This window comes from Podarcis bocagei (genome assembly GCF_964188305.1).
Source record: "Podarcis bocagei genome assembly, chromosome: 11".
NCBI classification, from domain to species: domain Eukaryota; kingdom Metazoa; phylum Chordata; class Lepidosauria; order Squamata; family Lacertidae; genus Podarcis; species Podarcis bocagei.
Genome location: NC_138136.1, coordinates 352,903 through 375,686, shown reverse-complemented (window position 1 = coordinate 375,686; position 22,784 = coordinate 352,903). Strand labels below are relative to the sequence as shown.

The 22,784-nt window shown below is 52.9% G+C and overlaps 1 long non-coding RNA gene across 2 annotated transcripts in view; it reads left to right on the top strand.

Annotated features, from left to right (window-relative positions):
- The first annotated feature begins 3,196 nt into the window (after positions 1-3,196).
- LOC308597833 overlaps positions 3,197-22,784 on the top strand; it is a 306,614-nt gene continuing 287,026 nt past the window's right edge. The window contains exon 1 of one of the 2 annotated variants that reach the window (XR_014013171.1): positions 3,197-3,312. This is a non-coding gene — a long non-coding RNA (uncharacterized lncRNA). The remainder of the gene's footprint in view (positions 3,313-22,784) is intronic. The other variant, XR_014013172.1, reaches the window with a different exon arrangement.

Below are 22,784 nucleotides of genomic sequence, written 5' to 3'. Positions count from 1 at the left end.
AGCTAAAAAGAAGCTAGGACACAGGCAACTAGGGCCGTACCAAGTTGAGGCCAGGATCAATCCTGTAGCGTTTTGACTGGCCCTCCCCGAAGGTTCCAGAATGCACCCGGTCTTTCATAGGTCGGTGCTCACCCCTTACAGGGCCCCACACAGATTTCAGGAGTCAGGGACGGCACCAGAACCGAGCAGAGAGTCGCCCAAGAGGGGGAGGTCACCTAGGGACGAACCAATCAACGAGGTCACAGAGATTCTGGACTCGAGATGGGGGGAAGAGGGAGTAGAATATTTTCTCGCCAGGGAGGGCGCCCCGGCCAGCGCCAACAGTTGGGTGCCGGACTACGCTTTCGACGAACCCCTCCTCAAGGACGAGTTCCATGCCCTTTTCCCACACAGGCCCATGCCAGCACAGTTTTTCGACGATTGGCTTTTTACGCCCACACTTTCCGCCAGCACGTTCCGAGGGTTCTCCTCCGCAGAGGAGACGACGCCAGAGTCGAGCCCTCCAAGGGGATCGTGTTCGGGGGTGGACACCGACACTCCTTACTGGTGGGACGACCAACCAGAAGAGGACTGGCGCACGAGGTGGCGGATGGGTCCTTGGCAAGCAGACCCCACCCAGGCAACAGGGGGAGGGGAGGACGTGAACATGTTGGGAGAGGACCATGGGTTTGAGCACACAAACAATGAACTGGAAGCAGAGGAGATCGACGTCGACGACCTGTGTCCGGCAGCGACCTCCGCAACGACGGAGCCCCCGGAACCTGCGCCCGAGCAGCGGGAGGGGGGAAGGGGGGGCTTCAAGGGGGGGATGGATGTCAGGGGTTCAGGGACAGAGGCACAGGTGAGGGGGGAGACGGAGAGCGATGGGGAAGAATCCCAGGACTGTGAGGAAGAGGAGGACAATGACTTGAGGTCTTCCATGAGTCTCTCAAGTGAATCGGAGGATTCCCAGAAGGGGGCGCCCCTAGTCAGGCCAAGGGGGTTCACAGGGGGTACATGCCAGGGGCAGGGAAGCAGCAGGGAAACCCCGAGTGGGAGTGGGAGATCGGGGCCGGCTTCCCAGCAGGAACGAAGTGAAGAGAGTGGAGTTCCCAGTGTGACACACGGAGCAGAGCAGGAAGGAGACAGGGGAAGGAGATCGGGGCAGAACGTCCTGCCGGAAGAGGCGGAGAGTAGTACAGGGAGTAGTGTAAGTGTCCAGAGGGAGGTCAGGGGTAGCGAACGCGCGCCAAGTTCAAATGTGGAGGCGCGCGGAAATGGAGAGAGCCCGGAGGAGGAGCCTGGCCCCAAAGCACGAAGGAGGGGGGAACAGGCATCTGAGGGATCCGCTTCAGGAGAGAGCAGGAGGGAAGGGACCCAGGGGGGCAGAAAGACCCTGCGGAAAAGGAAAGACAGGAAGAGGTGGACTAGCACAAGCCTCTTAAGCTGGTGTAGGGGCGGGACCGATTCAGAGGGGACTTAAAACGTCTAGGCTAAGAGACGCGGGGCTGCGTGCCTCGGTTGTGAAAGCAATAATGAACTGCAATAAACTTCCTTGTATATAAGAAGAACCTAGCGTTGGTCTTTTGTGAGCTGAGACCTGAGGCAGCCCTGACAACGTGTAACAAATGTTGGAAATGTAAAGAAAAAGAAGGGACGTTCTTTCATGTGTGGTGGGAATAAGAAAGTGAAAAGTTTTTGGGAAATGATATACAATAAAATGAAAAAACTGTTAAGATATACTTTTGCCAGTGGCGTAGCGTGGGGGGTGCAGGGGGGGCCGGCCGCACCGGGCGCAACATCTGGGGGTTAGGGGGCGCAAATCCACGGGTTAGGGGGCGCAAATCCACGGGTTAGGGGGCGCAAATTACTTGCCTTGCCCCGGGTGCTGACAACCCACGCTACGCCACTGACTTTTGCAAAAAAACCGGAGGCTTTTCTTTTAGAGATCTTAGGAAAGGACATAAGAAGAAAAGACTGTAAACTCTTTCAATATGCAGCAACGGCAGCCAGAATCTTGTTGGCCCAGAAATGGAAGCAAGAGGAAATACCGACAATAAAAGAATGGAGACTGAAATTGACAGATTATGCGGAATTGGACAAATTAACTGGGAAAAACAGATACACCAAAGACCAAAAGTTCATCGAAGACTGGGGAAAGTTCGTAGATTATCTGAAAAACGTATGCGGCGTGAACACAACTCTAGTGGGATTTCAAGAGGCACTGTAAAAATAGAGAAATATTGTTAATATGAAATAGTGGGGGAAGGGAGGTATAATGGCAATACGAAAGAAGGGAATGTGTAATTAAAGTTATAAATATGGGTGATTATCAGAGACGCTGAAGGAAGTTCAAAAAAGGAGATAATTGGTTGTATTTTGGATAAAAATGTATAATTGCATGGAAAATCAATAAAATTTATTATTAAAAAAAACAAAAAAAACCTTATGCAAATAAAGCATTGCTTATTCTTCATCCACTGGTGTGCTTATTGGCTCCAGATCCAGAAATAACCCTGCCCTTGGCAGAACATATACAGTGCTTTTTTCTGGGGGGGGGGGCACAGAGGAATGCATAAAACATTTTGTGAATGTACTTTTGTCCATTTACTGTATTTATTTTTCCCGGTTTGAACTAAAAAATGGCGATTTTCTTGAGTCAAAATGAGAGTACCCCCAATCATTTTTTTTAGAAAAGAAGCACTGCATATATACACATACATATACATATATCCGTTTTATTTTTATTTATTTACAAACGGACACCTATATCTAGGTATGTATATTCTTGTATATAAACTTCCGCGGCCCACCCGCCCCATCCCTCCGCCAAGGGGCACGAGAGGAAGGCCACTGGGGGAGAAAGGCAGGTGAGGGCGGGGCGGGGGGCAGGGCTGCCCCCTGGGGAGAGCGGGGTCGAGAGAGAGTGGTCGGGAGAAAGAGAGAGGGCCAGCCTGGCTCGGCACGTCTCTGCTGGCCCAAGGTCGCAGCGCCTCTTCCGCCCGTTTCCCTCCCCTTCCTGTCAGCTTGCCTCTCCTCCGGTGGCACCTCCTTCCGGTACGCCTGCCCTCGCCCAAGATGGCGGCAGCACAGGCTCTTCCGCCCGTTTCCCTCCCCTTCCTGTCCTCTTGCCTCTCCTCCGGTGGCATCTCCTTCCGGGTACCCCTGCCCTCGCCCAAGATGGCGGCAGCACAGGCTCTTCCGCCCGTTTCCCTCCTTTTCCTGTCCTCTTGCCTCTCCTCCGGTGGTATCTCCTTCCGGTACCCCTGCCCTCGCCCAACATGGCGGTAGCACAGCCTCTTCTGCCCTTCCGAGCTAGGAGTGCAGAAAAAGGTGAAACTGCCAGGAAAAGGAGAGGAGGAGTGTGTGAGTGAGTGAGTGAGTGAGTGAGTGAGTGAGTGAGAGTGAGACAGGGAGCATCCTAGTAGAGATGGAAGGGGAACCCAAGGGTCATCTAGTCCAACCCTCTGGAAAGAAGCTCAGAGCTTTTTTGGGTGTATACCAGAATCACCCCCAAAGAAAGCAATAAAGTATTTTGCGTTCTATCTACGTATGAAGAAGATAAAAACGCTCTTTGGATTATTTCAAATAGCTGTTTTTGGGGTTAGAATGCACATTCAACAAAAAATCACTGAGCGAAATGTTTGTTATCAGCCCAAATCAACCATAGGTGTTTATGTTCATCTCAATAGAAAGAGAACGAATAAGCTTGGATTGCTCTTTCGGTATTCATTCACCCACAAGCTGCAAAGCAAAGTGTCATAGGCATAAACAACGCAAAAGAGGTTGTTTTGGTTTCCATCTACATAGAAATAAGAATCTTGGATTTCGTTTATTTCAATGTCGTGTTCTTTGGTATTAAGGGACTTTTACCCAGAAATCGCAAAGTGTATGTAATGAGACCAAAATAACAAAACGCCATATTTCCGCAACCATATGAGTAGAAAGAAGACGAATAAGCTTCGATTGGACTTATTTCAATTCATAGAATCATAGAATCATAGAGTTGAAATTAGCGTGGTGTTTTTTGGGTGTGCACCAGAATCACCTAACCAAAGCAAAAATTGTTCTGGGTTCAATCTACATAAAAAGAAGATGATAACGCTCTCATTGGGCTTATTTCAAATTGGTGTTTTCTGGGTTAGAATGCACATTCAACAAAAAATCGCAGAGTGAAATGTTTGTTATCAGCCCATATCAAGCATAGTTAATCTCAATAGAAAGAGGACGAATAAGATTGGATTGCTTTTTCGGTGTTCATTCACCCAGAAATAGCAAAGCAAAGTGTAATAAGCCTAAAGAAAGCAAAACACGTTGTTTTCGGTTCCATCTACATAGAAAGAAGAATCTTGGATTTCGCTTATTTCAAAGTCGTGTTCTTTGGTGTTAATGCACAATTACCCTGAAATCGCAAAGTGTATGCAATGAGACCAAAATAACAAAACGCCCTATTTCCGCTTCCATTTGCGTAGAAAGAAGACGAATAAGCTTCGATTGGGCTTATTTCAATTCATAGAATCATAGAATCATAGAGTTGAAATTAGCGTGGTGTTTTTTGGGTGTGCACCAGAATCACACAACCAAAGCAAAAAGGTCTTTTGGCTAACATCTGCATAAAAGAATAATATTGGATTTTGCTTATTTCAAAGTCGTGTTCTTTGGTGTTAATGCACATTTACCCAAAAATCACAAAGTGAATGTAATGCGACCAAGAAACACCATATTTCCGCTTCCACATGCGTAGAAAGAAGACGAATAAGCTTCGAGAGGGCTTATTAGAATTTGCATGGTATTTTTTGGGTGTATACCAGTCACCCCCAAACAAAGCAATAAAGTATTTTGCGTTCTATCTACGTAGGAAGAGGATAAAAACGCTCTGATTGGGATTATTTCAAATAGGTGTTTTTGGGATTAGAATGCAAATTCAACCAAAAATCGCAGAGCGAAATGTTTGTTATCAGCCCAAATCAAGCATAGACGTTTTAGTTAATCTCAATAGAAAGAGGACGAATAAGCTTGGATTGCTCTTTAGGTGTTCCAAAGCCGAAAGAAAGCAAAACAGGTTGTTTTGGTTTCCATCTACATAGAAAGAGGAATCTTGGATTTCGCTTATTTCAAACCCAGAACACCTTTTTGCTTTGGTTAGGTAATTCTGGTGCACACCCAAAAAACACCACGCTAATTTCAACTCTATGATTCTATGATTCTATGAATTGAAATAAGCCCAATCGAAGCTTATTCGTCTTCTTTCTACTCATATGGAAGCGGAAATATGTCGTTTTGTTATTTTGGTCTCATTACATACACTGCGATTTCTGGGTAAATGTGCATTAACTCCAAAGAACACGATTTTGAAATAAGCGAAATCCAAGATTCTTCTTTCTATGTAGATGGAAACCAAAACAACCTGTTTTGCGTTGTTTATGCTTATGACACTTTGCTTTGCTTATGACACTTTGCTTTGTGGGTGAATGAACAACGAAAGAGCAATCCAAGCTTATTCGTTCTCTTTCTATTGAGATGAACATAAACACCTATGGTTGATTTGGGCTGATAACAAACATTTCACTGCGATTTTTGGTTGAATGTGCATTCTTTTTCCTTTGGTTGTGTGATTCTAGTGCAAACCCAAAAAACACCATGCAAATTCAAATAAGCCCTCTCGAAGCTTATTCGTCTTCTAGAAGAAGCATATGGAAGAGGAATGGTGTTTATTTTGGTCGCATTACATTCACTTTGCGATTTTGGGGTAAATGTGCATTAACACCAAAGAACAATACTTTTTATTAAGCGAAATCCAAGATTCTTCTTTCTATGTAGACGGAACCCAGAACAACCTGTTTTGCGTTGATTATGCTTATGATACTTCGATTTTCTATTTATGGGTGAAAGAAAACCGAGTGCAATCCAAGCTTATTCTCCCTCTTTCAATTGAAATAAACCAAAACACCCATGCTTGATTTGGGCTGATAACATACATTTCGCTCTGCGATTTTTGGTTGAATGTGGATTGTAACCCCAAAAACACTTATTTGAAATAAGCCCAATCAGAGCGTTTTCATCTTCTTCCTATGTAGATGGAATCCAGAAGACCTTTCTGCTTTGGTAGTGTGATTCTGGTGCAAACCCAAAAAACACCACGCTAATTCCAACTATATGATTCTATGATTCTATGAATTGAAAAAATCCCAATCGAACCATTCGTCTTCTTTCTACGGATATGGAATCGGAAATATGGCGTTTTGTTATTTTGTTCTCACATACACTTTGCGATTTCTGGGTAAATGTGCATTAACTCCCTAGAACAGGACTTTGAAATAAGCGAAATCCAAATTTCTTTCTATGTAGATGGAACCCAAAACCTGTTTTGCTTTCTTTAGGCTTTGGAATTTGTGGGTGAATGAACACCTAAAGAGCAATCCAAGCCTATTCGTCCTCTTTCTATTGAGATTAACTGAAACGTCTATGCTTGATTTGGGCTGATAACAAACATTTCGCTCTGCGATTTTTGGTTGAATGTGCATTCTAACCCCAAAAACACCTATTTGAAATAATCCCAATCAGAGCGTTTTTATCTTCTTCCGACGTAGATGGAACGCAAAAGCTTATTGCTTTGTTTGGGGGTGACTCTGGTATACACCCAAAAAATACCATGCAAATTCTAATAAGCCCTCTCTAAGCTTATTCGTCTTCTTTCTACGCATGTGGAAGCGGAAATATGGTGTTTCTTTATTTTGGTCTCATTACATTCACTTTGTGATTTTTGGGTAAATGTGCATTAACACCAAAGAACACTACTTTTTAATAAGCGAAATCCAATATTTTTCTTTTATGCAGATGTTAGCCAAAAGACCTTTTTGCTTTGGTTGTGTGATTCTGGTGCACACCCAAAAAACACCACGCTAATTTCAACTCTATGATTCTATGATTCTATGAATTGAAATAAGCCCAATCGAAGCTTATTCGTCTTCTTTCTACGCAAATGGAAGCGGAAATATGGCGTTTTGTTATTTTGGTCTCATTACATACACTTTGCGATTTCAGGGTAATTGTGCATTAACACCAAAGAACACGATTTTGAAATAAGCGAAATCCAAGATTCTTCTTTCTATGTAGATGGAAACGAAAACAACCTGTTTTGCTTTCTTTAGGCTTATTACACTGCTTTGTTATTTCTGTTTGAATGAACACTGAAAAAGCAACCCAAGCTTATTCGTCCTCTTTCTATTGAGATTAAGTAAAACACCTATGCTTGATTTGGGCTGATAACAAACATTTCACTCTGCGATTTTTGGTTGAATGTGCATTCTAACCCAGAAAACACCAATTTGAAATGAGAGCGTTATCATCTTCTTTTTATGTAGATTGAACCCAGAACACCTTTTTGCTTTGGTCTGGTGATTCTGGTGCACACCCAAAAAACACCACGCTAATTCCAACTCTATGATTCTATGATTCTATGGATCGAAATAAGCCCAATCGAAGCTTATTCGTCTTCTTTCTACTCATATGGAATCGGAAATATGTCGTTTTGTTATTTTGGTCTCATTACATACACTGCGATTTCTGGGTAAATGTGCATTAACTCCAAAGAACACGATTTTGAAATAAGCGAAATCCAAGATTCTTCTTTCTATGTAGATGGAAACCAAAACAACCTGTTTTGCGTTGTTTATGCTTATGACACTTTGCTTTGCAGCTTGTGGGTGAATGAACACCGAAAGAGCAATCCAAGCTTATTCGTTCTCTTTCTATTGAGATAAACATAAACACTTATGGTTGATGTCAGGGGTTTAGGTGCAGAGGCACGGGCAAGGGAGGAAACAGAGAGCGAAGGGGAGGAGACAGAGGAAAGGATGAGTGATGACGACGACCCGAGATCTCCCAGTCTTTCCAGTGAATCAGAGGATTCACAGAAAGGAGCACCAGTGGCCAGGGCAAGGGGGGAGTCTAGGGAGGCACCCCAGGAAGATAGAGCCAGAGGAGACTCAGGGGGGAGCAGCTGGAAATCGGGACCAGCGTCAACGCCAGGAAGCAGGGAAGAGGAAAGGAGCCAGGGGGGAAGCGCTGGCAGCTCACCACAGGAGGGAGGGCAGGAGTCAGGAGTGGCCACACCTCCATCGGGGAGCGAAGAAACGGTTAAGAGGAAAGTGGAAGGTTGGGCGCGCGCGCCAAGTTCAAATGCAGAGGAAGGCGGCGCAGTGAGCAGCCCCGAAAGGGAACCGGGTCCTAAAGCCCGGCGCAAGGAGGCAGAAGGGTCCGGGTCAGCGTCAGAAGAATCCCGGAAGGAAGAAGCCCCGGGGGGTAGAGGGACCCAGAGGAGGACAGTCAGGAGGAAAAGGTGGAGCAAGGCTAGGATATTAAGTTGGTGCGCACGGGGCGGAGACTCAGACGGAGCCTCGCCGATCTAGCTAGTAGACGTAGAGTTGCAGACAGCAGCGTGAGAATGGAAACTGTAATTCAATAAAGACTTTTACTTAATGACCGCTGGCTAGCGTGATCCTCTGTGAGCTAGGATCTTGAAGCAGCTCTGACAGTAGGCTCCGTCTCCACATTGTGGGCATCTGCAGCCTCGAGGAGGGGAGAGAAACAGGCGCCCACTAGCGAGCTCACGAACGGCAGGAGACATGACGGCTGAGCAGCAGATAGAGGACCTCAGAAAAGCAGTGGCACAACTGAACGCCGAGGTTCTCGCATCCAGGAAGAGAGAGGACGAGGCAGCTGCCGCCTGCAGGGATCTCCAGGTCAGGTTAGACGTACTGGCAAAGCAACCACCCCGGCAGGAGGGAATTGGGTTGGCGAGACGGACAGGCGGGCTGCTCTCTCACTTCGATGGGAACCTGCAACAGTATCCCAACTTTAGAGCCGACGTACTGTGCGCACTGCAACTGTTGCATAAAGACTTTAGAGATGAACAGGAGAGAGTGGGGTTCATCATGTCCCATCTGCATGGGGAGGCGAAAGCATGGTTGTGCAATTTATGGAGAGATAACGATCCGGCGCTCCAGAATGCGGATGCCTTTATTAAAGCGATGGATGGGTGTTTCTTATCAAGTATTGACATTGATCTTGCACGGAAGGAGGTGCATGGGCTGAGACAAGGGAGGGCCAGCGTCAGACAGTATCATGCCCGCTTTTTCGCCTTGGTCAGCGCCCTGGAATGGGACAGAGATTCGGCTCCTGTAAGAGACCTCTTTTGGGAGGGACTGCACAACTCGATTAAAGATGAGATAGCGAGGGGGGAGAGACCCCGAACCACCCAGGAGGTCGTTCAGAGGGCACTGGCAGTGGGGGTGAGGCTGGAAGGACGTCCGTGGAGCAAGGACGAAGGACGTGGAGGGCGCGAACCAGCCGGGGGCCCCTCCTTCTTTCCCAGAGAAGCAGCGCGAGCGCAATCCACGCCTCCGCCAGGAGGAGGAGCCGAACCTATGGAGGTTGGAGGTGCAAGGGCTCAGTCAGCAACCAGAGCCCTAGCACCGGCAGCAGTGAAGGCGAAGCCTCCTAGAGGGACCAGGAAGTGTTACGTCTGTGAGCAGCCAGGGCATATGGCGAAAGAGTGTCCCCAGAGGCCCCACAAGCTTACTGCAGCCTCAGCAATGGTGACTGCAGCAACGCAGCAGGGAGGACCACAGCAGGGAAACGACGCAGTCTGGCTGGAGGAAGAGGCACTGGGGCCCAGCCAGACGTGTTAGTGACGCAGTCCCCAGAAATTTTACAGCCAGTGAACCCCCTCCCGCCCAAACCAGTAGTGAGGCTCACAGCATCTCTCCAGCTGCCCAATGGAATCACCATGGACGTGCCAATCACCATCGACTCCGGCAGCAACGCGGACTTTATAGGGCAGGAATTTGTCGACAGGCACGCTGTGCAGTTGCTGCCGGCCACACTGCCCCTGCAGGTTGTCACGGTGGATGGCAGGGAGCTGCTAGGGGGGCAAGTGGTGAAGCAGACGCCACCAATGGTGATGCGACTTGGGAATCACAGGGAAGTCATCAGCTTCAACGTCACTCAACTGTCTGACACGCCCATTGTATTGGGTATGAGTTGGCTGGACAAGCACAGCCCAACGATGGCTTGGTTCCAGAGGCAGCTGGTCTTCGGCTCTTCCTTTTGTGCTGAACACTGCATCGTACCCAGGCAGGAAGGAGAGGAAGAGGAGTCACAGCTGCTGCTAGGCACGCTGCAAGCGATTCCCCACAAGTACGCAGAATTTCTGGAAGTTTTCTGCGAGAAGGAGGCGGACAGGCTACCCCCTCACAGACCATATGACTGCAAAATTGACCTGCTGCCGGGGGCGGCGCTGCCTAAAGGGAAGCTGTATTCCATGTCTGAGGACGAACTGCAGGAACTCAAAGACTTCATCGATCATAATTTGGAGCGCGGTTTCATCCGGGAGTCTAAGGCAGTGGGGGGCAGTCCTGTATTCTTTGTTAAGAAGCGAGACACGCCCCAAAAAAGACTCGTAGTGGATTACAGGATTTTGAACAGTGTGACCAAGCCGTCGGACTTCCCCATGCCCCGCATCGACGACCTCCTGGCGAAGGTACGGAAGGGAAAGGTGTTCACCAAGTTGGACCTGCGGGGGGCGTACAACCTCATTCGCATGCGGGAAGGTGATGAGTGGAAGACAGCCATGTTCACGCCACTGGGTACCTACGAATACAGAGTTATGCCTTTTGGACTGCAAAATGGCGCTCACGTTTTTCAAGCATTTATGCATCACGTGTTGGCGGGACTTCTCTACAAGACGTGCGTCTGTTTCTTGGATGACATCCTGATCTTTTCGGAGTCGCAGCAAGAACATGACAAGCACGTCAAGGAAGTGCTGGGCAGGCTAAAGCAACACAGGCTCTACGCCAAGCTGGAGAAGTGCCAATTTGACGTGCCGGAGGTGGATTTTCTGGGCTACAAGCTGTCTGACAAGGGGCTCGCCATGGACAGCGCCAAGGTTCGAGCAGTGTTGGATTGGAAGAGCCCACGCAACCGGAAGGAGGTCCAACGGTTTGTCGGCTTTGCGAACTTCTATCGCAAGTTTATCAAGGGCTTCGCGATGCAGACGGCGGCCATCACTGACACCCTTAGCTCCAAGAAGAAGAAGTTCATCTGGACAGAGCAGGCGGAGCAGTCCTTTCAGGCCCTCAAGCGTCTCTTCGCGTCGGAAGAGCAGCTGCTTCATGTCAACCCCAGCATGCCGATGAGGGTGGAGACAGACGCTTCGGACAGAGCAGTGGGGGCGGTCCTGCTGCAGAAGGACCCGCAGGGCGTGTGGCGGCCGGGAGCGTTTTACTCCAGGAAGCTCAGCAAGTCCGAGCAGAACTACACCATATGGGACAGGGAGTTGCTGGCCATTCATGCAGCGTTCAAGGCGTGGAGGCACTTTCTGATCGGCGCCAAGCACACGGTGCAGGTTTGCACGGACCACAAGAATCTGGAACACTGGCGCACGGCACAGTTCCTGAACCAGAGGCAGATACGTTGGGCTGAGTTCTTTGCGGACTTCGACTTCCGAATAGAGTATGTCCCGGGGGACACCAACATCATGGCAGACGCTCTCTCCCGCAAGCCACAGTATCTGGAGGACGCGACACCAGCGGCCGCCATGCACATCTTTGCACCGACAGTGTGGGCGTGCGCCGCGGCGACCGTGGACCTAGAGGCGGTGCGGCGAGCGTTGCAGGGGGACTCCTTCGCACAAACGAAGATGGCAGAGGTGCGAGGGGGCAAGGCAGCGGCCGACGGTTTCCAGCTACGAGATGGCTTGCTCATCCGTAAAGGGGCCATCTACGTGCCGGGTGACGAACTTCGAGCCAAGGTGCTACAGCAGCTGCACGACGCACCCACGGCCGGGCACTTTGGCAAGGAGAAGACGGTGGAATTAGTAGCCAGGGATTTCTGGTGGCCTGGAATGAGAGGGGAGGTCGCAGACTACGTAGCGAGGTGTGACACCTGCCAGAGGGCAAAGCCGGTGCACAAACCGCCGGCTGGCCTGTTGGAGCCGCTGCAAACTCCGGTCGAACCTTGGGAAAGGGTGGCTCTGGACTTTGTCACGGATCTGCCCAGCTCAAGGGGCAAGACGGCAGTGTTGGTGGTGGTGGACCTGTTCTCCAAGATGGCGCATTTCATTCCGTGTGCTAAGGTGGCCACGGCGGAGCAAACCGCCAAACTGTTCATAGACCACGTGTTCAAGGTTCACGGTCTGCCACGGTCTATTCTGTCCGACCGCGGGCGGCAGTTCATCTCGAACTTCTGGCAGAAACTGATGGGCTTCCTAAACGTCAAGATCAATCTGGCGTCGGCGAGACACCCGCAGACCAACGGGCAAGCGGAGCGAGCCAATGCCATCATGCAGCAGTACCTGAGATGTTATGCAAACCAACAGCCTGCGACGTGGGTGGATTACCTGCCGCTTGCAGAGTTTGCCTACAACAACACGAAGCACGTATCCACGGGCGTCACGCCGTTCTTCGCCAACAACGGGCGGCACCCTAGAACCTTTCCGGGACTGGAATGCAGGGGAGAAGGGGAGCCGCAGTCAGCAGATGCGTTCGCGTCGGAGCTGCAGGAAGTCCACGATCAGCTGCGGCGCCACCTGGAGCTGGCTAAACACGCATACAAGGTACAAGCGGACAAACACAGAAGGGTTGGCGAAGAGCTCCACGTGGGAGACTGGGTCTGGTTAGCAGCCCACGCAGTGCCGGCCAGGTCGTTGGCCAAGAAGAAACTAGGGCATAAACAACTGGGGCCCTACCAAGTCGAAGAGCAGGTCAACCCGGTGGCTTTCAGGCTGGCGCTTCCGGAGGGTTCCAGAATGCATCCGGTGTTCCACAGATCGGTGCTCACTCCCTACAAGGCACCGCACAGGTTCCAGGAACCCGGAACGGCGCCGAGTCCGCTCAGAGAAGGAACGGGGCACGCGGGCGTGGCACAGGAGGAGCGCATCAACGAAGTCACGGAGATTTTGGACTCCAGATGGGGGGAAGAGGGAGTAGAATACTTTCTCGCCAGGGAGGGCACCCCGGCCAGTGCGAACAGCTGGGTGCCGGGCTACGCTTTAGACGAACCTCTGCTCAAAGACGAGTTTCATGCCCTCTTCCCACATAGACCTATGCCAGCAGACTTTTTCGACGACTGGCTTTTCACGCCCACGCTTTCGGACAGCACGTTCAGGGGGTTCGACTCGGACGAGGAACCAACACGAGACGTCCGTTCCCCGGAGGGGTCACCCTCGGGATCTGTCTCAGAACCCTCGTATTGGTGGGACGATAGGCCGGAGGAGCAGTTCCGCAGGAAGTGGCTGGACTGTTCCGGCCGAGCAACGCCGCCTGGAGGAAGTGCGGGAGAGACGGACATGGACATTTTCGGGGACGACCCTGGTTTCGAGCACGGCGGCACAGAGATGGAAGAGGAGGTGACTGTCGTCAACGAGAGCAGAGAGGAAGACCTGGAAGAGTTCCGCTGGAGGCCTGCCACGGGAAGCGACCGATATCCGACGTTCGTCCCTTTGCAACAGCAGCCCCCAGCTCCAGCACCGGAAGGAGGGGAGGGGGGACTGGGGGGCTTCGAGGGGGGGATGGATGTCAGGGGTTTAGGTGCAGAGGCACGGGCAAGGGAGGAAACAGAGAGCGAAGGGGAGGAGACAGAGGAAAGGATGAGTGATGACGACGACCCGAGATCTCCCAGTCTTTCCAGTGAATCAGAGGATTCACAGAAAGGAGCACCAGTGGCCAGGGCAAGGGGGGAGTCTAGGGAGGCACCCCAGGAAGATAGAGCCAGAGGAGACTCAGGGGGGAGCAGCTGGAAATCGGGACCAGCGTCAACGCCAGGAAGCAGGGAAGAGGAAAGGAGCCAGGGGGGAAGCGCTGGCAGCTCACCACAGGAGGGAGGGCAGGAGTCAGGAGTGGCCACACCTCCATCGGGGAGCGAAGAAACGGTTAAGAGGAAAGTGGAAGGTTGGGCGCGCGCGCCAAGTTCAAATGCAGAGGAAGGCGGCGCAGTGAGCAGCCCCGAAAGGGAACCGGGTCCTAAAGCCCGGCGCAAGGAGGCAGAAGGGTCCGGGTCAGCGTCAGAAGAATCCCGGAAGGAAGAAGCCCCGGGGGGTAGAGGGACCCAGAGGAGGACAGTCAGGAGGAAAAGGTGGAGCAAGGCTAGGATATTAAGTTGGTGCGCACGGGGCGGAGACTCAGACGGAGCCTCGCCGATCTAGCTAGTAGACGTAGAGTTGCAGACAGCAGCGTGAGAATGGAAACTGTAATTCAATAAAGACTTTTACTTAATGACCGCTGGCTAGCGTGATCCTCTGTGAGCTAGGATCTTGAAGCAGCTCTGACAGTTGATTTGGGCTGATAACAAACATTTCGCACTGTGATTTTTTGTTGAATGTTCATTCTAACCCCAAAAACAGCTATTTGAAATAAGCCCAATCAGAGCGTTTTCATCTTCTTTCTACGTAGATGGAACGCAAAACACCTTATTGCTTTGTTTGGGGGTGATTCTGGTGCTCACCCAAAAAACACCATATAAATTCCAACTATGATTCTATGATTCTATAAATTGAAATAAGCCCAATCGAAGCTTATTCGTCTTCTTTCTACGCATATGGTTGCGGAAATATGGCGTTTTGTTATTTTGGTCTCATTACATACACTTTGCGATTGCTGGGTAAAAGTCCCTTAATACCAAAGAACACGACATTGAAATACGCGAAATCCAAGATTCTTATTTCTATGTAGATGGAACCGAATACAACCTGTTTTGCTTTCTTTAGGCTTATTACACTTTGCTTTGTTATTTGTGGGTGAATGAACACCGAAAGAGCAATCCAAGCTTATTCGTTCTCTTTCTATTGAGATGAACTTAAACACCTATTGTCAGAGCTGCTTCCAGATCCTAGCTCACAGAGGATCACGCTAGCCAGCGATCATTAAGTAAAAGTCTTTATTGAGTTACAGTTTCCATTCTCAAGCTGCCGCGTGCAACTCTACGTCTAATGGCTAGATCGGCGAAGCTTCGTCTGAGTCTCCGCCCCTTGTGCACCAACTTAATATCCTAGCCCTGCTCCACCTTTTCCGCCTGACTGTTCTCCTCTGGGTCCCTCTGCCCCCCGGGGTCTCTTCCTTCCTGGATTCTTCTGACGCCGACCCCCCGGACCCTCCTGTCTCCTTGCGCCGGGCTTTAGGACCTGGCTCTCTTTCAGGGCTGCCTACTGCGTCACTTTCCTGTGCATTTGAACTTGGCGCACGCGCCCAACCTTCCACTTTCCGTCTGACCGTTTCTTCGCTCCCCGATGGAGGTGTGGCCACTCCTGACTCATGCCCTCCCCCCTGTTGTGAGCTGCCAGTGTTTGATCCCTGGCTCCCTTCCTCTTCCCTGCTCTCTGGCGGTGACGCTGGTCCCGATTTCCAACTGCTCTCCTCTGAGTCCCCTCTGGCTCTATCTTGCTGGGGTGCCCCCCTAGACTCCCCCCTTGCCCTGGCCACTGGTGCTCCTTTCTGTGAATCTTCTGATTCACTGGAAAGACTCGGAGATCTCGGGTCGTCGTCATCACTCATCTTTTCTTCTGCCTCCTCCCCCTCGCTCTCTGTTTCCTCCCTTGCCCTTGCCTCTGCTCCTGAACCCCTGACATCCATCCCCCCCTCGAAGCCCCCCGTTCCCCCCTCCCCTCCTTCCGGTGCGGGAGCTGGGTGCTGCTGTGTCAGAGGGACGAACGTCGGATACAGTTCGCTTCCCATGGTGGGCCTCCATCTGAAGTCTCCCGGTTCTTCCTCCCTGCTCTCGTCGACGACGGTCACCTCCGCTTCCATCTCTGTGCCGCCGTGCTCGAAACCAGGGTCGTCCCCGAAAACGTCCATGTCCGTCTCTCCCTCACTTCCTCCTGGCGGCGTTGCTCGTCCTGGACCTTCCTGCCACTTCCTGCGCCACTGCTCCTCTGGTCTATCGTCCCACCAATACGAGGGTTCTGAGGCAGATCCCGAGGGTGACCCCTCCGGGGAACGGGCGTCTCGTATCGGGTCCTCGTCCGAGTCGAACCCCCGGAACGTGCTGGCAGAAAGCGTGGGCGTGAAAAGCCAGTCGTCGAAAAAGTCTGCTGGCATTGGTCTATGTGGGAAGAGGGCATGAAACTCGTCTTTGAGCAGAGGTTCGTCCAAGGCGTAGCCCGGCACCCAGCTGTTTGCACCTGCCGGGGTGCCCTCCTTGGCGAGAAGGTATTCTACCCCCTCTTCCCCCCATCTGGAGTCCAAAATCTCCGTGACTTCGTTGATGCGTTCCTCCTGTGCCACTCCCGCGTGCCCGGTTCTTTCTCTGAGTGGACTCGGTGCCGTTCCGGGTTCCTGAAACCTGTGCGGTGCCTTGTAGGGAGTGAGCACCGATCTGTGGAACACCGGATGCATTCTGGAACCCTCCGGAAGCGCCAGCCTGAAAGCCACCGGGTTGACCTGCTCTTCGACTTGGTAGGGCCCCAGTTGCTTATGCCCTAGTTTCTTCTTGGCCAACGACCTGGCTGGCACTGCGTGGGCTGCTAACCAGACCCAGTCTCCCACACGGATCTCTTCGCCAACCCTTCTGTGTTTGTCCGCTTGCACCTTGTATGCATGTTTGGCCAGCTCCAGGTGCCGCCGCAGCTGATCGTGGACCTCCTGCAACTCCGACGCGAACGCATCTGCTGTCTGCGGCTCCCCCTCCCCCATCCTTTCCAGTCCCGGGAAGGTCCTGGGGTGCCTCCCGTTGTTGGCGAAGAATGGCGTGACCCCCGTGGACACGTGCTTCGTGTTGTTGTAGGCGAACTCGGCGAGCGGCAGGTAATCCACCCACGTCGCAGGCTGTTGATTCGCATAACATCTCAGGTACTGCTGCATGATGGCATTGACCCGCTCCGCTTGCCCGTTGGTCTGCGGGTGTCTCGCCGACGCCAGGTTGATCTTGACGTTCAGGAAGCCCATCAGCTTCTGCCAGAAATTCGAGATGAACTGCCGCCCCCGGTCGGACAGAATAGACCGTGGCAGACCGTGAACCTTGAACACGTGGTCTATGAACAGTTTGGCGGTTTGCTCCGCCGTGGCCACCTTGGCACACGGAATGAAATGTGCCATCTTGGAGAACAAGTCCACCACCACCAGCACGGCCGTCTTGCCCCTCGAGCTGGGCAGATCCGTGACAAAGTCCAGGGCCACTCTCTCCCATGGTTCGACTGGAGTTTGCAGCGGTTCCAACAGTCCGGCCGGCAGTCTGTGCACCGGTTTGGCCCTCTGGCAGGTGTCACACCTCGCCACGTAGTCCGCAACCTCCCCTCTCATTCCGGGCCACCAGAAGTCCCTGGCGACTAATTCCACCGTCTTTTCCTTGCCAAAGTGCCCGGCAGTGGGCGTGTCGTGCAGCTGCTGCAGTACCTTGGCGCGAAGTTCGTCTCCCGGCACGTAGATGGCCCCTTTACGGATGAGCAATCCATCTCTCAGCTGGAACCCGTCGGTCGCTGCCGTACCCCTTTGCACCTCTGCCATCTTTGCTTGCGCGAAGGAGTCATCCTGCAACGCTCGTCGCACCGCCTCCAGGTCCACTGTTGCCGCAGCGCACGCCCACACTGTTGGTGCGAAGATGTGCATGGCGGCCGCTGGCGTGGCGTCCTCCAGATATTGTGGCTTACGGGAGAGAGCGTCCGCCATGATGTTGGTGTCCCCCGGGACATACTCTATTCGGAAGTCGAAGTTCGCAAAGAACTCAGCCCAACGTATCTGCCTCTGGTTCAGGAACTGTACCGTGCGCCAGTGCTCCAGATTCTTGTGGTCCGTGCAGACCTGCACTGTGTGCTTGGCGCCGATCAGGAAGTGTCTCCACGCCTTGAATGCTGCATGAATGGCCAGCAACTCCCTGTCCCAGATGGTGTAGTTCTGTTCGGACTTGCTGAGCTTCCTGGAGTAAAACGCTCCCGGCCGCCAAACCCCCTGCGGGTCTTTCTGCAGCAGGACTGCTCTCACGGCTCTGTCTGAGGCGTCTGTCTCGACCCTCATCGGCCTGCTGGGGTCGACATGCAGCAGCTGCTCTTCCGACGCTGTCAGGGATTTAGGAGCAGAGGCAAGGCCAAGGGAGGAAACAGAGAGCGAAGGGGAGGAGGCAGAAGAAAAGATGAGTGATGACGACGACCCGAGATCTCCTAGTCTTTCCAGTGAATCAGAGGATTCACAGAAAGGAGCACCTGTGGCCAGGGCAAGGGGGGAGTCTAGGGGGGCACCCCAGGAAGATAGAGCCAGAGGGGACTCAGGGGAGAGCAGTTGGAAATCGGGACCAGCGTCACCGCCAGGGAGCAGGGAAGAAGAAGGGAGCCAGGGGGCAAGCGCTGGCAGCTCACCACAGGAGGGAGGGCATGAGTCAGGAGTGGCCACACCTCCATCGGGGAGCGAAGAAACGGTTAAGAGGAAAGTGGAAGGTTGGGCGCGCGCGCCAAGTTCAAATGCAGAGGAAGGCGGCGCAGTAAGCAGCCCGGAAAGGGAACCAGGTCCTAAAGCCCGGCGCAAGGAGGCAGGAGGGTCCGGGTCAGCGTCAGAAGAATCCAGGAAGGAAGAAACCCCGGGGGGTAGAGGGACCCAGAGGAGGACAGTCAGGCGGAAAAGGTGGAGCAGGGCTAGGATATTAAGTTGGTGCACAAGGGGCGGAGACTCAGACGGAGCTTCGCCGATCTAGCTACTAGACGTAGAGTTGCGCGCAGCAGCGTGAGAATGGAAACTGCAATTCAATAAAGACTTTTACTTAATGATCGCTGGCTAGCGTGATCCTCTGTGAGCTAGGATCTTCAAGCAGCTCAGACAGTAAGCTCCGTCTCTCTCAATTGTGGGCATCTACAACCTCGAGGAGGGGAGAGAAGCAGGTGCCCACTAGCGAGCTCACGAACGGCAGACGACATGACGGCTGAGCAGCAGATAGAGGAACTCAGAAAAGCAGTGGCACAACTGAATGCCGAGGCTCTCGCATCCAGGAAGAGAGAGGAGGAGGCAGCTGCCGCCTGCAGGGATCTCCAGGTCAGGTTAGATGTGCTGACAAAGCAGACACCCCGGCAGGAGGGAATTGGGTTGGCGAGACGCACAGGCGGGCTGGTCTCTCACTTCGATGGGAACCTGCAACAGTATCCCAACTTTAGAGCAGACGTACTGTGTGCACTGCAACTGCTGCATAAAGACTTTAGAGATGAGCAAGAGAGAGTGGGATTCATCATGTCTCATTTGCATGGGGATGCTAAAGCATGGCTACGCAATTTATGGAGATATAAGGATCCGGCGCTCCAGAATGCAGATGCCTTTATTAAAGCGATGGATGGGTGTTTTTTATCAAGCATTGACGTGGATCTTGCCCGGAAGGAGGTGCATGGGCTAAGACAAGGGAGGGCCAGCGTCAGGCAGTACCATGCCCGCTTTTTCGCCTTGGTCAGTGCCCTGGAATGGGACAGAGATTCGGCCCCTGTAAGAGACCTCTTTTGGGAGGGGTTGCACAGCTCGATTAAAGATGAGATCGCGAGGGGGGAGAGACCCTGAACCACCCAGGAGGTCGTTCAGAGGGCACTGGCAGTGGGGGTGAGGCTGGAAGAACGCCCGTGGAGCAGGGACGAAGGGCGTGGAGGGCGCGAACCAGCCAGGGGCCCCTCCTTCCTTCCCAGAGAAGCAGCGCGGGCGCAATCCACGCCTCCGCCAGGAGGAGGAGCCGAACCTATGGAGGTTGGAGGTGCAAGGGCTCAGTCAGCAACCAGAGCCCTAGCACCGGCAGCAGTGAAAGCGAAGCCTCCTAGAGGGAACAGGAAGTGTTACGTCTGTGAGGAGCCAGGGCATATGGCGAAAGAGTGTCCCCAGAGGCTCCACAAGCTCACTGCAGCCTCGGCAATGGTGACTGCAGCAACGCAGCAAGGAGGAACACAGCAGGGAAACGAAGCAGTCTGGCTGGAGGAAGAGGCCCTGGGGCCCAGCCAGACGTGTTAGTGCCGCAGTCCCCAGAGATTTTACAGCCCGTGAACCCCCTCCCGCCCAAACCAGTGGTGAGGCTCACCGCATCTCTCCAGCTGCCCCATGGAATCACCATGGACGTGCCCATCACAGTGGACTCGGGCAGCAACGCGGACTTTATAGGGCAGGACTTTGTCGACAAGCACGCTATACAGTTGCTGCCGGCCACACTGCCCCTGCAGGTTGTCACGGTGGATGGCAGGGAGTTGCTAGGGGGGCAAGTGGTGAAGCAGACGCCGCCAATGGCGATGCGACTTGGGAATCACAAAGAAATCATCAGCTTCAATGTCACTCAACTATCGGATACGCCCATTGTATTGGGAATGAGTTGACTGGACAAGCACAGCCCAACGCTGGCTTGGTACCAGAGGCAGCTGGTCTTCGGCTCTTCCTTTTGTGCTGAACACTGCATCATGCACCGGCAGGAAGGAGAGGAAGAGGAGTCACAGCTGCTGCTAGGCACGCTGCAAGCGATTCCCCACAAGTACGCAGAATTTTTGGAAGTTTTCTGCGAAAAGGAGGCGGACAGACTACCCCCTCACAGACCATATGACTGCAAAATTGACCTGCTGCCGGGGGCGGCGCTGCCTAAAGGGAAACTGTATTCCATGTCAGAGGATGAACTGCAAGAACTCAAGGAGTTCATAGATCATAATTTGGAGCGCGGTTTCATCCGAGAGTCCAAGGCAGCGGGGGGCAGTCCTGTATTCTTTGTTAAAAAGCGAGACACGCCCCAAAAAAGACGGGTCGTGGACTATCGCATTTTAAACAGTGTGACCAAGCCGTCGGACTTCCCCATGCCCCGAATCGACGACCTCCTGGCGAAGGTGCGGAAGGGGAAAGTGTTCACCAAATTAGACCTGCGAGGGGCGTACAACCTCATTCGCATGCGGGAGGGGGATGAGTGGAAGACGGCCATGTTCACGCCACTGGGTACCTACGAATACAGAGTTATGCCTTTTGGACTGCAAAATGGCTCCCACGTTTTTCAAGCTTTCATGCATCACGTGTTGGCGGGACTTCTCTACAAGACGTGCGTCTGTTTCTTAGATGACATCCTGATCTTTTCGGAATCGCAGCAGGAGCATGACAGGCACGTCAAGGAAGTGCTGACCAGACTAAAGCAACATAGGCTCTACGCCAAGCTGGAGAAGTGCCAATTCGACGTGACGGAGGTGGATTTTCTGGGCTACAAGTTGTCTGACAAGGGGCTCGCCATGGACAGCGCCAAGGTTCGAGCGGTATTGGACTGGAAGAGCCCACGCAACCGGAAAGAGGTCCAAAGGTTTGTCGGCTTTGCGAACTTCTATCGCAAGTTTATCAAGGGCTTCGCTATGCAGACAGCGGCCATCACAGACACGCTTAGCTCCAAGAAAAAGAAGTTCGTTTGGACGGAGGAGGCGGAGCAGTCCTTTCAGGCACTCAAGCGTCTCTTCGCGTCGGAAGAGCAGCTGCTTCACGTCAACCCCAGCAGGCCGATGAGGGTGGAGACAGACGCCTCGGACAGAGCCGTGGGGGCGGTCCTGCTGCAAAAGGACCAGCAGGGGGTGTGGCGACCGGGAGCGTTTTACTCCAGGAAGCTCAGCAAGTCCGAGCAGAACTACACCATCTGGGACAGGGAGTTGCTGGCCATTCATGCAGCGTTCAAAGCGTGGCGGCACTTCCTGATCGGCGCCAAGCACACGGTGCAGGTTTGCACGGACCACAAGAATCTGGAGCACTGGCGCACGGCACAGTTCCTAAACCAGAGGCAGATACGCTGGGCTGAGTTTTTTGCGAACTTCGACTTCCGCATAGAGTATGTCCCGGGGGACACTAACATCATGGCGGACGCCCTCTCCCGTAAGCCACAGTATCTGGAGGACGCAACGCCAGCGGCAGCCATGCACATCTTCGCACCAACAGTATGGGCGTGCGCCGCGGCCACCGTGGACCTGGAGGCGGTGCGACGAGCGTTGCAGGATGACTCCTTCGCGCAAGCAAAGATGGCAGAGGTGCAAAGGGGCAAGGCTGTGGCCGACGGTTTCCAGCTACGAGATGGATTGCTCATCCGTAAAGGGGCCATCTACGTGCCGGGAGACGACCTTCGCGCCAAGGTGCTGCAGCAGCTGCACGACGCGCCCACGGCCGGGCACTTTGGCAAGGAGAAGACGGTGGAATTAGTAGCCAGGGATTTCTGGTGGCCTGGAATGAGAGGGGAGGTCGCAGACTACGTGGCGAGGTGTGACACCTGCCAGAGGGCCAAACCAGTGCACAGACCGCCGGCCGGACTGTTGGAACCGCTGCAAACTCCGGTCGAACCTTGGGAAAGGGTGGCTCTGGACTTTGTCACAGATCTGCCCAGCTCGAGGGGCAAGACGGCAGTGCTGGTGGTGGTGGACCTGTTTTCCAAGATGGCCCATTTCATTCCGTGTGCTAAGGTGGCCACGGCGGAGCAAACCGCCAAACTGTTCATAGACCACGTGTTCAAGGTTCACGGTCTGCCACGGTCTATTCTGTCCGACCGCGGGCGGCAGTTCATCTCGAATTTCTGGCAGAAGCTGATGGGCTTCCTGAACGTCAAGATCAACCTGGCGTCGGCGAGACACCCGCAGACCAACGGGCAAGCGGAGCGGGTCAATGCCATCATGCAGCAGTACCTGAGATGCTATGCGAATCAACAGCCTGCGACGGGGGTGGATTACCTGCCGCTCGCCGAGTTCGCCTACAACAACACGAAGCACGTGTCCACGGGGGTCACGCCGTTCTTCGCCAACAACGGGAGGCACCCCAGAACCTTCCCGGGACTGGAAAGAATGGGGGAGGGGGAGCCGCAGACGGCAGATG